This window comes from Chionomys nivalis, chromosome 1 (assembly GCF_950005125.1).
Source record: "Chionomys nivalis chromosome 1, mChiNiv1.1, whole genome shotgun sequence".
In the NCBI taxonomy this organism is placed as follows: Eukaryota; Metazoa; Chordata; class Mammalia; order Rodentia; family Cricetidae; genus Chionomys; species Chionomys nivalis.
In genome coordinates, this window is record NC_080086.1 from 35,494,975 (window position 1) to 35,509,850 (window position 14,876).

Below are 14,876 nucleotides of genomic sequence, written 5' to 3' on the forward strand. Positions count from 1 at the left end.
TTGTGGTGGGAGCGTTTGTGCATACCAGAACATGCGTGTTTATTTTACTGTTGTGGTGGGAGCGTTTGTGCATACCAGAACACATGTGTTTATTTTACTGTTGTGGTGGGAGCGTTTGTGCATACCAGATCACGTGTGTAGAGGTCAGAGGACAATCCTGTGGAGTTCGTTCTCTCTTTTCGCCTTTCCAGAGCTCCAGGGGCTCAAATTCAGGTCCGCACACAGACTTTTACCCACTGAGTCATCCCACAGACCCATGCTGAGCAATTAAAACTGTCCCAGCTAAGCCGGGCGATGGTGGCGCACACCTTTAATCCCAGCACTCGGGAGGCAGAGGCAGGCAGATCTCTGTGAGTTCGAGACCAGCCTGGTCTACAGAGCTAGTTCCAGGACAGGCTCCAAAGCCACAGAGAAACCCTGTCTCGAAAAACAAAAAAAACAAAACAAAAACAAAACAAAACAAAACAAAAGCTAAAAAACAAAAAAACAAAACTGTCCCAGCTAAATGACCAAAGAACCCTGGCTTCTTATGATGACACCCTGAACACAGCCAGAGCCCTAAGGTCAAGTTTACACGGGGATGCATAACATGTTCATAGGGGCCTGAATGGGAACAGGAGCTGAAAGTGAGGGGCCCACTGTAATAAAAAAATAAACCTAGTCAGGGTGTGGTAGCGTACATCTTCAGTCCTGGGACTTGGGAGGCAGCATCTCTGTGGCAGCCAGAATTACATAGAGAGACCTTGTCTCAAACAACAACAATAAGCACCTCTTCCCCTCAAAATCAATCAATCAATTAATTAATCAATCAATCCCACAAGAGCTCAGCTTGGGATTCTTTTCACCCTTCTACACAAGGGTACCTGCCATGTCAGATAGACACTGAAGATTGGTAACTTGTGTTTTACTTGTGAATGTGTTTGTAGTTGACAGGTGTGTAAAAGTCGCAAGCCTCTAGAGTTTTCTCTTGGTTTTATGCTGTACGTTTTTGAGTTACAGGGATACAAAAATAATACATCAGGCTGGAGAGATGGCTCACAGTGAGGAGCACTTGCTACTCTCCCAGAGGACCCAGGTTCAGGTCACACATCCGAAAAGGTGGCTCACAACTGTGTGTAACTTCAGTCCCGGGGATCCAAGACCTTCTTGCTCTGGTTTTGGTTGCAAACCGTCCTCCGAAGGCATCATATTTGGGAACAGGAAGTTCCCTTTCTGTGCCTCTTTCTTTGTAAGATTCTGCACCTTGAAGCAGGTTTTTGTTTGCTTTTTTGTCTTCTCTTTCTTCCCAAGTTAAATGAAGATGTTGGGGAACCCCTCTGCTGAGGTCTCACATGATTTTTCTGCCCGCAACTCTCTCTTATGCATTTATATTTTATGAGACAGTGAGCCTCTGACTTCTTACCTGAGGATGACCTTGAACTCCCGGTGCTCCAGCCTCTAATCCACAAGTCTTCAAATTCTGGGAGAACAGGAGATAGGGAGGGCATAGAGAGACAAGAAACCAGAAAACACCTTGTGGCACAGGGGAGAGGCGCAGAGCTGGTCCACACTGTGTCCTCAGGTCCTGTGTGTGTTCTTATTCCTTTCATTTAATTAAAAATGTTTCTTTATACCAGGCGGTGGTGGTGCACACCTTTAATCCCAGCACTCAGGAGGCAGAGGTAGGCAGATCTTTGTGCATTCGAGACCAGCCTGGTCTACAGAGTGAGTTCTAGGACAGCCAGGGCTACACAGAGAAACCCATCTCCAAAAACCAAACCAAAACAACAATAAAAATTCCCATTCTGACTAGTTCTTGTTGATAAGGGTGGGTCTTGCTGTGTTCTAGCCTGGCATATAACTTTCACTTTAACCAACTTCCTTGCTTCCTGAATAGCTCAGACTACAGGTGTCTAGCACCACACTCAGTCCCTAACTTAAAAAGAAGTTTATATCCTCCTAAAATTGCTTTTCATTTCGCTTTTAGCATCGTATATAAGGTACATGGCCACAGTCCGAGTTTGCCACTTAGTACCTGGATCCATGCAGAGTGTTGCCCTGGCAGGTTGATGTACTACTGACCACAGGATGCGAGTTTTGGTTCTAATTCGGTTCCTTGTAGCACCCTGTGTTTTCCACTCAGTTGTTTACACCAGCACAGTAAAAAACAGCCAGACTTCACGTGGCATTTGGCCGTTGCCAGAGTTAAGTTTGCTCCTGCTGATGTAAGGCAAGGAGTGAGATTAAGCCCTGCCAAGGTCAAAGACTGGTCACATCTATGAGAAAAGCCCTTGGTCCCCATGATTTATCTACAGAGCAAGGCTCAGTCTAGCCAGTGATGGAAATTAAAGAGGCAGTTTTAGACCTCTGCAACAACCTCAAACGAAAATCACTTAGCAGCCAACAAGTGCCAAAGCTGTCGTGAAGATCAAATGAGATAATGATCTATGGGGTCGCTTTGTCACCCAGAGGCTGTTGTTTAAAATGTACCATTGTGCTGCTTGTTATTCTTGCTCATGTGTTCCCTCTGAACAAGTTCCTTACCTAGCCCTCTATGATTAAGTTCTGTGTGTTTGTAAAGTGCCAAGCAGCTCTGAGTTCCAGTCAAGAGAAAAGTGGGGAGATGGAACTTCGCTGTACCCCTAGGCCTCTTCCTTAGTCCCTCAAGCCAGAGCACTTCATGAAATAGGGCTGAGCTGGGATTCAAATCCAAATCTCTCCTCCCTTTTGCCACTTTCTTGGTGTTTCTCCAAACTGTCACTTGTCTGTCCTCATTTTCTATTTGTGTATTTTGCACATTTTCTTTATCCACTCTTAAGACTTGATAAACTAAAATAGAGTCTAAGTTTGAAGACATCGTTGGGAGGCTGGAGAGATGTCTCAGAGAGTAAGGATGCTTGCAATCAAGTCTGAGACCTAAATAACTATCCTGAAACCCACATGGACAAAGGAGAGAACCAGCTCTTGCGGCTGTCTTCTGATCTCCACATTCAGGCGCTCATGCATGCACGCACGCACACACACACACACACACACACACACACACACACACACACACCATCAGAAAGTTTGGGAGTCTTCTTAGCACTGATCCATGCTTTTCTTCAAGGTTTAGTTTTTTTGTTTTTTTTTTTTTTTGGAACTAGCTCTTGTAGACCAGGCTGGTCTCGAACTCACAGAGATCCGCCTGCCTCTGCCTCTCGAGTGGGATTAAAGGCGTGTGCCACCATCGCCCGGCTCAAGGTTTAGTTTTATTTTTAAATTATATGTATATGTGGGTATATGCATATGTGAGTGCTGGTGCCTGCAAAGTCCAGAAGAGAACTCCAGGTATCCTGGAGCTGGAGTTACAGACAGTTCTGAGCCCCTGATTTGGGATGCTGGGAATAAAAGTGCAATTCTCTGGAAGGGCAGCCAATCCATTTAACTGTTGAGCCATCTCTCTAACCTCTTGTTGGGATTCTGATCCATGAATTTTTTTTAAAATATTTATTTATGTATTATGTATACAGTGTTCTGTCTGTGTTTATGTCTGCAGGCCAGAAATGGGCACCAGACCTTATTACAGATGGTTGTGAGCCACCATGTGGTTGCTGGGAATTGAACTCAGGACCTTTGGAAGAGCAGGCAATGCTCTTAACCTCTGAGCCATTTCTCCAGCCCTGATCCATGAATTTTAAAGGAGGAACTAGGAAACCTCAGGGTGGCCACACTTGATCTTTTCATCTGGTGCCTGTGTGTCTTACAGGTGGCCACAAGGCCCCAGGGAACCTGTTTGCAAAATCAATTGACCCTACCTCTATTGTTATTCATCGGGATGACATTCTGGGGATGCCATCTGACCAGGGAAAAAAACAGAAGGGGAAAACGATTTTTTTCTTTTCAATACTGAAGTAACCTACTGATTTGTTGTTGTTGTTTTGTTTCTTGAGACAGGGTTTCTCTGGCTGTCCTGGAACTCACTCTGTAGACCAGGCTGGCCTCGAACTCACAGAGATCCACCTGCCTCTGCCTCCTGAGTGCTGGAGTCAAAGGTGTGCGCCACCACCGTCCCAGTCTACTGATTATTTTATGGCATCTTGGAGCTCTCTCCCAGGGAAAGCTCTTGTGGTCTGGGTTTGTCATTGTCTAGTCTGGTTTCTGTGCTGTGATAAACACCTTGACCAAAAGCATCTCCAGGAGGAAAGGGTTCATTTTAGCTTACAGCTTGTTAGGAAGTCAGAGATGCCGCGGAGGAATGCTGATTACTGGCTTGCTCCCCAAGGCTTGGACCACCTGCCCAGGGTGTCTCCACCCACAGTAGGCTGGGCCCTCCCACGTCAATCAATAATTAAGAAAATGCCTCCACAGGCTTGCCCCCAGGCTGTAAAATGGTGGCATTTTCTCAATTAAGGTTCCTTTCTCTCAAACGACTCTCACTTGTGTGAAGTGAACAAAAACAAAAACAAAAAAAACTAACCAAGACTGTGGTGTGGTGTTATGTGTTTGACTGTAGGAGGGCACCTTTCTAGAGACAAAGGTTCGAAGACAGCCAGAAGGCATACAGGTGGAGCTGTGGTAAAACCAGCCAGAAGTCCAGCCTCTGCCTATTTTAAGAAGTTAGCGGCCGTTGATGCTAAGCAAATGTTTTCCTTAATTGTGGCAGTATGAGGAAAACAATGGAGGGCCCAGGGCTGCCGGGCCGGGGGCGTGTCCACTTCCCCCACCCCAGAGAATGACTGCTAAAAATTAAAGCCAGGTTTGGCCTTCGCCGGGTCACGTGCCCTCGTTAGAACCTGCACCAATAGGACGCGTTTCCCTCCTCCTCCGCCCCTGCCCGTCCCACTGCAGAGCTGGCTGGTGGCAGCACGAGTTTGCCCAGCGCAGCAAAGTGCAGCGCGCGCCCCGAGCGCCCTGTCCGCGGCTCGGATTTTCCTGCGTTTCCTCTTCCTAGCTGGGGTGGGGAGGCCGCGCGTGAGTGTGGACGCGTGTGCTCGCGCGTGTAGTGCTGGAATGGGAGGGAACCCAGCCGGCTCGGAGTGTTTTGATCCGAGGCGTCCCTTTTGATTCTGTGGCACCCCGAGTTCCCACCTCCCAAGCCTGCGCGACCCCTCTGTGCCTTCAGGTACGTGTAGCTGTGGAACTGTCGCGTCCCGGTGGCTTTGGGTGTGGGGTTTGGTGACCAGAGGGTGAGGCTGCGAGTGGCGCCCCACGGAGCTACCGCCGCGTGGGTGTGAACGTAGAGCTTAGACTCCTGGGCGCCTACCGCCCCGCCGGCTCTCGGGCTGCAACCTCCGGGTCCGTGTGGAGTCCCAAAGGTGGCCCCGGTGCCCCGCGTGGCCGACTGAACGGGCAGGTTACGGGGAGACGGGCACGGTGCGTGGCGGGACGGTAGGGCGAAAGCCTGCTGGGAGTGCTTGGGGATGCGCGTGGCTGGTGGCGGCTAGCACCTGGACACGCACCGGAGTGCCCGCGGGTGTTCGCGCGTGTGCCGGAAAGGTGCGTTCGTGGGGCTCGGGGGCGTGGCGCGTGAGGGATGCTGAGGAACGCCACGTCCGTGTGCCCTGCCCCGCAGAAGCAGCTCGGGGGAGCATCGCAACCCCAGCGACATTCGGGGCCGGAGCTCTGGATTTCGAGCGCGCGGCGCCGGAGGGTACGCGCCCCTCGTGGCCGTGCAGCGCGGCCCCGCGGGCTCACCTGGGCGCGGCCCCACCTGCCTGGCCCGAGGGGCGTGTCCGGGGCGTGCGTAGGGCGTGGCTATGCCGACCAGGGGGAGACCCGGCGCGGGCGGGCTGCGCCTCATTCCAGGGATTCCTCGCGCTCCCGAGCCTGCGCGTGTTGGAGAACCCGGCGGAGAGGAGCGCGTTCCCGAGTTCGCGCGCCCCTAAGCGTGCCCCGCCTCCGTCCTTTGCGCCCCCGGCGGGGCCCGGCCAGCCCGAGGCGGGCAAGCGGTGAGTGCAGGGTACCCTGGCCCGGGTCCGGCGACCTTAGGAGACCGGGACCCGCGGCGGATCGAGAGCGGCTGCTCGTGCTCGCGGGCCGGTCCAGCTCCGGCTGACCCGGGTCCCGGGCGCGCGCACAGGCCCCGAAGCTAGGCACCGGCTGGGTCCCGGGCGCGACGCTTCTGGGCTGCGGGACGCGGCTGTTTCTTCGCACTTCCTGCCCCCTGCTCAAAACGGGGCTGAGCGCCCTTCCAGCACTGCGTGAGGCCTCCCCGGAAAGCTCCGGTCTTTGCCTTTTTTTGGGTTTTGTTTTGCTTTGCTCAAGAGTCTCGAATTCATCACACGGAGACATTGAGCCTTAGGCGAGGATGACAGGACCTGCTGGGGCGGCCTCGTCGTTAGCGCTTTCCTGGCTTTGCATTCGTCGGTTTCCACGAGCTGATTAAAAAGTCGGTTTCACTTTGATCGTTGGTCCCGTTTGTCTGTTCCTTGTGTTTCCTCCTTTAGTTAATAAGAACCAGCAGACTGGTGTGGGGGAGGTGGGCGGTCTTGGAGTGTGGAGTGTTTATCAGAACCCGCTTTAATTTTCTTTTTTTCCTTGAGACAGGATTTCTCTTTGTAGTTCTGGCTGGTCTGGAACTCCCCTTGTGGACCAGGCTGGCCTCAAACCCAAAGAGATCCACCTGCCTCTGCCTCTGCCTCTGCCTCTCGAGTGCTGGGACTAAAGGCATGAGCCACCAGGTTCCTCAGCCCTCAATTTGGAAGATACTACCACCCTGGATGTGGAGTTTTAACTCCCACCCCTCCCCCCAACCCAAGAAAGTAGGCGCCTGTTTTTTTTTTTTTCTTCTGGGAACAAGGTCAAGAAACAATATAGGTCCATTTGCAGTTTAGGATTTGAAGGTCAGCTTTGCATACCATTCTGGCGTGCCAAACTTGACCTCCTCTTCAGTCTCTGTGGTCATTGTTCCCTACAGCACCTAATTAGGAGTCAAGGCCAACAGAGTGGGCAGTAGGAGACCTCAGGGCTGGGTGGTGCAGAGTCCTAGCTGGTGGTTGTCTTCTAAATGATGGATTTATGGGTACTTTACTCCGAAGATTCTTACACCCGAGATAGTTTGTAAAACCCCTCTCCTCCGGCGGGAGGTGGAGTTCTTGATACAGTTACATCATTTTATTTTTATTTATTCATTTGTTTGATTGGTTAGTTTTTTGAGACAGTGTTTCTCTGTGTAGCCCTGGCTGACCAGGAACTTGCTCTGTAGACCAGGCTGGCCTCAAATTCAGAGAGCCTCTTACCTCTGCCTCCCGAGTGCTGGGACAAAAGGTGTGTGCCCCCATACCCGGCATGCTTTGTGTTTTAACTCTAGCAAAAGTTTCCTTTCGAGACCATTTGCCTTGCTACCTGTGCGTGTTTAACACTTCTGGGTCGTCTGCCTTTGCTTTAGATGTGAAAGGTAGAATGTGAACTAGTTTTTGTATTGACTAAAACCCAGTACAATTAAGATAATTTTGCTGTAAAAAACATGTCTGCATTCCAAACTGAATGTCATAGTGAAAACAGCTTCGGCTCATTGTTCTGGAGACTTGAGATCGAGTCCCGCCCACTGGTTCTGTCCGAGATAAGCCTAAATATCCCAGATATCTAGCATTCTGTTTTCTTTTTATTTATTTATTTTTTTAATTTTTTTTTTTGTTTGTTTTTTGAGACAGGGTTTCTCTGTGGTTTTGGAGCCTGTCCTGGAACTAGCTCTTGTAGATCAGGCTGGTCTCGAACTCACAGAGATCCGCCTGCCTCTGCCTCCCAAGTGCTGGGATTAAAGGCGTGCACCACCACTGCCCGGCCTGTTTTCTTTTTAAATTAACATTTGAAAATTTTATTTTATATGTTTGGGTGTTTCCTCTGCACATATGTCTGTGTACTTCATGCCTGCAGTGCTGAGGAGGCCTGAAGACCTGGCTTCATAGCTGGGGTTACAGATGTTTGTGAGCCACCACGTGGGTGCTAGGGACTGAATCAGGTCCTCTGCAAGAGCAGTCATCGTAACCGCAGAGTCCTCTCTCCAGGGCATTTTATTTTCTTCTGTGAGAGACTGACACTATTCTAGTACACTGCAGTTTCCAGAATCCAGGTGAACAATGTCCTTGGAGCAGATTTGGAGTCAGGTTTGGGAAAGTCTCTGAAGAGATATAAAGGTTTCATAAACGTGCCTCATGATGCTGGTTCTCCAGCTGACTTTGCAGTGACTTGAAGATTTCAACACTTTTTGCAGACATAGCTCTGAGAGTGAAACTTTCACCTTTAAGTATTCTGTAATGGAAAGTTCCAGTCCTTCTGGAGTCAGCCTTGTTACCCACCTCGGCGACTGCCCAGACAGCCCCACAGCAACGTCTTTGTGTCTCCTAAGGTTGTGTTCTCTGCAGCTAACCCGAACAACCTTTAAAAAAGATAAAACAGGAGGCGAGTAACGATAATCAAAGCTGTCTCGTGGGGGCTGGGGATGGCCAGGTAGGTGAAGTCTTCAGTGAAAAAGCATGAGGATCTGAGTTCAGATCCCCAGTCCCCATTTAAGAGCTGGGCATAGGGGCTTGAGAGATGGCTTGGGGACAGTTCCCCACACCCACGTGGCAGCTCTCATCCATACACAACTCCAATTCTAAATGATCAGATGTCCTCTTAGCTTCTGAGGGTCTAGCCAAAAGACTGGGTTCTGTAGTCAGGGAGAGACTCTGTCTCCAAAACAGATTCAGTTAGGAGACAGTGAGATATGCAAACGTGAAAAGTTTTCTTGGACCTTCGAATGCGATTTTATAAAATACTGTCAGTTAAAAGTTCTGATAACAAAAGACAAACACCTGGGAAATGTAAAGGAATTGAGGACCCTGGTGATTTTTTTTATTGCCTGAGATAAGGTGTTGGAGATAGGAGAAACCGGAGAAAGAGCAAAGTGTGTGTAAGAGCTTTCCGAGGCTTGGTGTAGTAGCACACACCTGTAATTCCAGCATGTGTCAGAGAATTGTCCCCTGGGCTGCGTGTCCAATTCTAGGCAACCTGGGTAAAGGAGACCCTGTCTTAAACCAAACAAAAAGCCACCTCCAAAGGGACATGTTAGCCAAGGGTCATTCATGGTTGTAAGGGGGAACATTCCTCGAGTTAATACAGACTACGGTTGGAGTCTGATAGAAGACTGGGTGAGTTCAGAGGAATGGTGCCAGCTGGTTGGCAGGGGTTTGTCCACCTAAAGAACAAATAGCAATGACAAGAACTTGGGCAGGGTTGCCAGGTCTGGAAGGCACATACTGACTGCCAAGACAGGAAAGCAAGGAAGTGTTGACACTGGGGTAGGAAGCGGAAATCTATGTGGGCTATAGTTTAATGGTTCTTTGGCAAAGGAGGAAAACCTTTTAGAACTCCTTTGTGTGCCTCACGCCTCCTATCTGCTAATGAGATACAGTCCATTGCCATTATTCCCACTTACACCACAGTTTGTGACCTTTCGAAGCAGAGCTTGCACTGTTTAAGGTGGAGGTTGGGCAGGTTTGGGTCTCTCCACGCACACTTTCTAAAGGAGGTTCAACAGGGTGATGCTCAGGCTTGTTCCGGTGCTCACACCATGTGTGAGCATGCCGTGCTTTGGTGTGTGTTAGGGGAGCAGCTGGTGTAAGTACCGTGCTTTCTCCGTTTTCCTGCTTTTTGTGGGTGATGTGTTTCAAACAGCCTCCGAGGGTGATGGTGAAAATGCCTCAGGTCCTTCAGCTAGGAAGACTGATGTGCTCCGTGTAGAAAATGTGTATTGGAAGGAAGATGAGGTTTCGGGGTGCCTGGGAGAGCAGTGAGCTGTGAATTCCACGGTAATGAATCCGCAGATATTCAGTAAGATGTGTTTAAACAAAAACACACCTGAAGCAAAGCTCTGTATTGGTCAGTCAGCAAAATGTGTTGAGAGGCTGAAAGGAACCACACTGAATATTTATGGAGCTTGTATGTGTGGTGTGCTTACCTGTATGTATATCACATGTGTGCAGGGCCCACTGAGGCTAGAAGAAGGTGCTAGAATCCGTGGAACTAGAGTTATAAAGCATGGGAGCCGTCATGTGGCTGCTGTGAACTGATCCAAGTTCTCTGTGAGAGCATGGAGTTCTCTTCACTGCTGAAGCATCTCTCCAGTTCCCCGTTCATGATGGTTTTACAGAACTTAATTATAGTAAGTTAAGAGAACTAACTGCAGTTACTAATGGCAGTGACCAGTGTGTCTAATGATACAATAGATCCTGATTTAGAAGACTTACCTAGGACCCTGGCATGGTGGCACATGCATGAAATTCCAACACCTGGGAGGCAGGGGCAGGTGAATCTTTGTGAGTTCAAGGCCACCTGGTCTACAGAGCTACTTCCGGACAGTCAGGGCTGTTACGCAGAGAAACCCTGTCTTGGGAAAACAACAACAACAACAACAAAACCCAAAACAGAAAAGACTTGTCTAGGTTTTGACAGGCTGGGAGTTAAGGGCATAAGAGGGCGTGGGATCCCCTGGAGCTGGAGTTACAGGTGATCGTGAGTCACAGAGTTCACTTTTATGTAGGATGACAACAGCAGTGAGGAATGCTGAGAATTGGTAGTCGGTTAAAGTCAAGCCTTAAGCTGTTAGACACAGTAGGTCAGTGTGTGCCTATCACAGGCTCACTCTCCACGGGTTCTCTGAGAGGAGCGAATGAACTTCAACCAGCAGAAAGAGTGTAGACCGGCACAGACAGCCTGCACAAGGGTCACATAGTGTGCTGGGAGTCTCACGGTCTACTTCCTAAGTCTACGCATTTGCACTGTGGAGGCTGAGAATGAACTGTGTTGTCAGGGCTGAGCATGTGGCTCAGTGCAGAGTGGTTCCCTAATGCGCTCAAGGCCCCTGGACGCTATTCCTAACTGTGAAAAAGCAACGATTTTTCTGGTGCTAATGGCGTTGTAGTGACTGAGGTTGCTAGATACTGCACGGTAGCACTGTCTACCAGCTGTGTTGTCAAAGTTAATGAAGAGTCACCCTTCCCTTTCTGTGGGGCTGAGGAAGGCTGCAGAGCCTTGGCCCACTGTAGCATGAGGAAATATTAACACAGTTAAGTGGTACATTCCTTTAGTATTCTCCTTTGTTCCGTTCAGGCCCGCTGAGGTCTTCCCTAGCTGGCAGTGGGAGGGAGGCACAAACATGGGTAGAGATGAAATGGCAGGTGCCTGCCACCTCTCTCTGAAATCCAGGGTGTCCAATTCAGAGAGCTGGAGGATGAATCATTCTAGAGGAGACTTGTTCCCTGCAGAGGTGTCTGTCAAGGAGGGACCTCAAGCCCTTGCAGGTAGGGGGACACACCTGGAGCAGCTGGCCCACATTCTAGGACCATCGGGGCCATAGAAAACAGTATTGGCTTTTACTGTGCAGCTTATTGTGGAGGCTGACAGCTACCCGGAAGATCCCTAATTAGGGTTTTAAGTATGCACATATGTTTTCAATTCATTGAGCATGTAGGGATATTACCTATATTTCAGGCATCTGCCCTGATGGATTTTCAGGCATGATGGTGTACAGAAATAAGGTGAGTGTAAGTCAAAGCTGGTTGAGTCCTTGACATCCCTGGTGCTTCAGAGGCTAGCCATGTGGGTCAGTCGTTCATTCTTGAACATGCCCAGGGAGGGAAAGCTGGGGTATCAGAGACTCTACTGTGGATGTTCTTTAGTGGCCCACCTGAGGAGAGAACAATTTTTTGGTTGTGAGCCTATTCTTTAACGACTGAGCCGTCTCTCCAGCCCAAGAGCGATTTTTTATAGACTGTAATTCCACTTTTGGGGAGGTGGAGACAGGAAGATATTTGGCCAGCTAGTTTAGGCAAATCAGCAAGGTCCAGGTTCAGTGGCAAATCCTGTTTCAAAAGCTAGGGTACAGAGTGATGCGCCTGGTGGGGAACCTGGTGCCAACCTCTGCCCTCTGCATTGCATGCGCTTGTTCATGTGTACACACATGGTCACCACACAACACACACATATTTAAAAAAGTAGTAAATGCAGGAAGGGGGTAGATGAGGAGAGATTGGCTCATCGGTGCCAAGTCATAGAGGGGAAGACATTCTGGTGTCCTGAAGGCTGAAATTAAAGGTGAGCCCCACCTTTGTCTTAAGGGCTGTATTAGCTCCTGTCCTGTCGCTGTTACGTTGGCTTACAGGGTCAGGATAGAGACTCCTGCAGGGCAGGCCTGGTGTGGTGGGAGCTGGAGGCGGACTGATCACATTTTATCCGGAAACAGGAAGCCATGAGAACAGTGAGGTAAGGCTACAGACCGTCAAGGCCACCCCACAGTGATCTTCCCCCAAACAGTACTACAACCACGGACTAGGTGTTCAAATACAGGAGCCTATTGGAATGTAAATTTTAAAATTTACTTTTATGTTCAATTGGTGTTTTGCCTGCATGTATGTCTGTGGGAGGAGGTTAGAAACGTTGGAAGTTATAGACAAGTGTGAGCTTCCATATAGGTGCTGGGAATTGAACCCATGTCCTCTGGAAGAGCAACCAATACTCTTAATCACTAAGCCATCTCTCCAGTCTCTTTGTGTGCACATTTCTTGTTCAGACCAGCACAGGGTCAGGGGACCCGGGGCAAAGGTAAGTGGCTGGCCATCCCATTGGCTTCGGACGTCCACAGCAGCAAAGCCTAGCACACGCTGGCCTTTCTGTGGATAAGTTGGTTTTTGATCCTAGTGCCCTGCCTGGGTTAACAGATGGTGCAACATGAGGAGAAGGAAAAAAAAAGAACACAAATGGAACATATCTTTTGCAAGAAAACAGAGAAGGGTGATCTGAGATGCTGTGAGTAGGGAGAATTGTATTACAAGAGGCTGGGTCCTCATGGAGTTGTGGTTGTCTGTGGTATCTAGATTTTGGTGACATTTTGGATCATGTCTTAGGGTTTCTATTGCTGTGACAGATCACCATGACATCCTTTAATCCCAGCCCTCAGGAGGCAGAGGCAGGTGGATGTCTGTGAGTTCAAGGCCAGCCTGGTCTACAAAGTGAGCTCCAGGATAGCCAGGGCTACACAGAGAAACCTTGTCTTGAAACTAACTAACTAACTAACTAACTAACTAACTAACTAACTAACTAACTAACTAACTAACAAAAAAGAAACACCATGACACAAAAAAGCAAGTTGGGGAGGAAAGGGATTATTTGGTTTATACTTGTACATTGCTGTTCATTACCCATGGAAGTTAGGACAGGGACTCAAACAGGGTAGGAACCTGGACGCAGGGGCTGATGTAGAGGTCATGGAGGGAGTGCTGATAACTGGGTTGCTCAGTCTGCTTGCTTATAGAAGCCAGGACCACCAGCCCAGGGATGGCACTACTCACTGTGGGCCGTGGGCCCTCCCCCGTTGATCACTAATTGAGAAAATGATGTACATCTGGATCTAATGGAGACATTTCCTCAACTGTGGCTCCTTCCCCTCTGATGACTCTAGCTTGTGTCTAGCTGATATAAAATCAGCCAGTACAGCCTAACTCTTCATTTCAGCTTCCTAGCTAACCAGTGTGGTCTGCTGTGGGTATAAGCTGCTCCCAGACGGGGAGCTCACCTTTTGTTTTCTGTGCTGTTACAATCTGCTACTGGATAGAAAGAGAAGAGACCCAGTGAAGCCCTCTGAGCTCTGGATGGCCAGGAAGGTCACCGTCCTGACAATACTCACACTTGTGGCTGTGCTGTTGCCTCTTACTGGAGGAGGGTGAGCTCCCCCAGAATGGTTTGGACTGCTGATGGAACAGGACCTGCAGGAATTTGGGGGTACTTAACCACGTGTAGCTGGAAGTTTGGGAAACCATCAAGTACCCTGGGACAGTCTAACATGTGGCCAAGTGATAGAGCGGCAGGAACTTCAGCAGCCTGACTGATTTCTGCTGTCTCCCTCTCCTCCAGTGCCCATGCTGGCTAAGGAAGGCTGTTCCAGGCTGGCGAACTCTCCGTGGAAGGTAGATGTAGTCTCTAGTGCTCCTTGGGCAGAGCCCGGCAGCTCTGTCCCTTCCATCATGCAACTCTCCTGGAAAACTTGCATGACACACACCTTAAATTCTGTTCCTTCCTTTGGGAAAAAATAAATCACATATCTCATAATTTTGTTCTCAAGGCAGGTGCTGCTGTCCTTTTGTGGGCCGAAAGGGCACAGATACTTATTTATTTTGGTGTAGAAGGGCAAAATGACTTTCAGGTTTGTAGTTAGACATCATGGTAGCATTGGGTGCTCCCAAGTTTTAATAAATAGCTTCGGAGTTGGAGACCTCTTCCCTCACAGGAAGCTGACTGGGGACGAGATAACTTTAGGAAAGGAATGGGACTGGCAGAAAAAATATATGAGCATTCCCTCTCTCCTCTCCTCTCCTCTCCCTCTCCCTCTCCCTCTCCCTCTCCCTCTCCCTCTCCCTCTCCCTCTCCCTCTCCCTCTCCCTCTCCCTCTCGCTGCCCATACATGTGTGTTCTGGTTCTGTTCATCATGAGGTATGCTTGCATTTGACAATGGCCATGAAGAAAGGCTACTGGACTGTGAGAACTGTGGGCCTGTGTCACAGTGGTGTGCATGTTCCTCTCGCCGTGGGCCTGTATCACAGTGATGTGCCATGTTCAATGCTAGTCCAGGTGTCAGCATGCCAAACAATTCTCTGGTTGTTGCTACGCTATAGTGTAGGAGCAGAAGAAGACAGCTTTATGGAGCTGCACCTAGACTGCCTTGCATTTAGGTCTTGAGATTCTTTTGCACTCTGAACTTGAATCGGTTTTGAGAAGCATGGGGATGAGCCAGGCAGCCACTCCCCTCATGAAAACATTGGACTGTACTCCTCTGCCCTGATTCCTCCTCTCTGTTAGGTCTCACCTCAACTGCCCTCTTCAGGGAGACCACCCTAGACCATCCTGTGAAAATTAGTGGCTGATACTTGGCCTGTTTTAGT

The 14,876-nt window shown here is 49.4% G+C and overlaps 1 protein-coding gene across 2 annotated transcripts in view; it reads left to right on the forward strand.

Moving 5' to 3' along the window:
* The first annotated feature begins 4,870 nt into the window (after window positions 1–4,870).
* The window catches only part of Vgll4 (vestigial like family member 4), a 116,620-nt gene continuing 106,614 nt past the window's right edge, over window positions 4,871–14,876 (forward strand). Inside the window, exon 1 of one of the 2 annotated variants that reach the window (XM_057760614.1) lies at window positions 4,871–5,083. The gene's annotated coding sequence lies outside the window, so the exon portion shown is untranslated. Of the gene's footprint in view, window positions 5,084–5,805; window positions 5,910–14,876 lie in introns of those variants that run through there. The other variant, XM_057760664.1, reaches the window with a different exon arrangement.